The sequence below is a fragment of the Pseudophryne corroboree genome, chromosome 3 (genome assembly GCF_028390025.1).
Source record: "Pseudophryne corroboree isolate aPseCor3 chromosome 3, aPseCor3.hap2, whole genome shotgun sequence".
In the NCBI taxonomy this organism is placed as follows: Eukaryota; Metazoa; Chordata; class Amphibia; order Anura; family Myobatrachidae; genus Pseudophryne; species Pseudophryne corroboree.
Genome location: NC_086446.1, coordinates 787246817 through 787249414, shown reverse-complemented (window position 1 = coordinate 787249414; position 2598 = coordinate 787246817). Strand labels below are relative to the sequence as shown.

At 42.3% G+C, this 2598-nt stretch overlaps 1 pseudogene; it reads right to left on the bottom strand.

Annotated features, from left to right (window-relative positions):
- Nucleotides 1–1487: 1487 nt before the first annotated feature.
- Nucleotides 1488–1606, bottom strand: LOC134895895 (5S ribosomal RNA; annotated as a pseudogene).
- Nucleotides 1607–2598: the final 992 nt, after the last annotated feature.

The following is a 2598-nucleotide window of genomic DNA, read 5'->3' as shown; positions in this document are numbered from 1 at the left end:
ACTGTAAGGGTGCAGGGCGCAGGGGGGGCGCCCCTGGGCAGCAATATAAACCTCTATTATGGCATAAACACATATATACATGTACAGCTGGGCACTGTACATGTATATAAAGAGCCCCCGCCATGTTTTTGAATCATTTGAGCGGGACAGAAGCCCGCCGCCGAGGGGGCGGGGCTTCTCCCTCAGCACTCCCCAGCGCCATTTTTCTCCACAGCACAGCGCTGAGAGGAAGCTCCCCGGACTCTCCCCTGCTTACTGAGGTGACAGTGGGTTTTTCAAGAGGGGGGGGGCACATAATTGGCGAAAAACAAGTTATTTCAGCGCTACTGGGGAAACATTCTGTGTTATTCCTGGGTTATATAGCGCTGGGATGTGTGCTGGCATACTCTCTCTCTGTCTCTCCAAAGGGCCTGGTGGGGAACTGTCTTCAGATAAGAGCTTCCCTGTGTGTGGGGTGTGTCGGTACGCGTGTGTCGACATGTATGAAGTGGAAGGCTCACCTAAGGAGGAGGGGGAGTGTATGAATGTCAGATCTCCGTCGGCAGCGCCGACACCGGACTGGATGGAGATGTGGAATGTCTTGAGTGCTAGTGTAAATTTATTACACAAGAGATTAGACAAGGCTGAGGCTAGAGAACAGTCAGGTAGTCAGACCATGCCTGTCCCTGTGTCACCGGGACCTTCCGGGTCTCAGAAACGCACATTGTCCCAAATAATGGACACAGATACCGACACGGATTCAGACTCCAGTGTCGACTATGAGGAGGCAAAATTACAGCCAAAAGTGGCTAAGGGCATTCGATATATGATTATTGCAATAAAAGAGGTTTTGCATATCAAGGAGGAACCCCCTGTCCCTGACAAGAGGGTACACATGTATATAGGGGGTATACCGCACAGGAAAATATAAAACTGGATATTTGTAATTACCAATATACAATAATAAAGTAGGAAAAGGCAATCTTTTCCAATAAATGTTATATTTGGCGGTGCACCCTGAGTCAGTAATGAAACGTCTGGCAACAAAGGAGAAAAGAAGACTCTTTTGTGGGTGCACTCTTGAATGATTTAAAGTATTGAGAATAAGATAGTTAAAAAATCATTGAATTTTTATTCGTGTCATAAGATAAAACATAAAGTAGTTGGACACATAATAAAGAGAAAAAACACACAAAAAAGAAGTCAATAGTGCCAATATATATTGGATAATAATTGTGAGCTGTCTAGGTTGAATCAAGTCTGCAATCAACAATAAATCCACAAATTTGACTCCAAGGTCTGCCTGCGGGAGAGAGATATGATATGAGCTGTACAAAAGTTACAATTGCTGCAATTGGTGGTAAAGGGACAATTCTCAATTCAGCTATCAAAATTTGGTATATCAGATTAGACCTACTAATTGTCTAGGAGGAGAGGAAAAGAGGAGAGTATGATACGAAAGATGAATCTGCTGTCAGCATTAGACATGGAGCATGAATGCCCGAAAATTTCTACTACACCGAGTATTCCTCAAAAGTCTCCTATTTGAGTACTGACTCAGCCCAACACTGATTAGCTTCCAAGATCGGTTGGGTTCGGGCGTTTCCAGTGTGGTATGATAGTAGAAAAGTTACCGATAACCTTGTGCTCTAGAATCACTGATGAGAGTTCACGAAAAACATTTTTGAGTGATAAGAGATAGTAAGGGGCCCTGGGAGGAGAGCTAGGAAGGGGGATCTGCTGCCATCGTTAGACAGGGAGAACCCTGAATCAATGGTGAGAGTCCCGAAAGATAGTGAAAGTGAGAAAAACACAGAGACAGGTGGGCTGTGGGATTAGGTACAGGGGAACATTCAATTTTGAAGGTAAATTGAAATCTGTGTACAATATGTACTGATCATGGAGTACATATATAAGCATACACTCCGTGTGGAGTACATATATAAGCATACACTCCGTGTGGAGTACATATATAAGCATACACTCCGTGTGGAGTACATATATAAGCATACACTCCGTGTGGAGTACATATATAAGCATACACTCCGTGTGGAGTACATATATAAGCATACACTCCGTGTGGAGTACATATATAAGCATACACTCCGTGTGGAGTACATATATAAGCATACACTCCGTGTGGAGTACATATATAAGCATACACTCCGTGTGGAGTACATATATAAGCATACACTCCGTGTGGAGTACATATATAAGCATACACTCCGTGTGGAGTACATATATAAGCATACACTCCGTGTGGAGTACATATATAAGCATACACTCCGTTGAGCAGCGTAACAAAAAATGATGACAATAATCCTCTCCCAATGAGGAACTGCGATCTGTGTATAAAATGATAATTAGCTGTAGGTATCTGGTGATAATGAGGATATCAGGTACAGATACCAAATAATAGTAAATAAGGGGAGGATTGAGGACCTCATAAGCTCCCAAAGGTACAGGTTTTTTGCAAATGAATAAACATTTATGCACAATGTATTAGATAAGATATGGGTATCTAATGATGGTCTATGAAAGAGATGTACCAAATTAATTAATAAATTAAGAGATATATATAATAGTGGTAGCTCTCATCTCCTAGTAAAAGATAGCAAC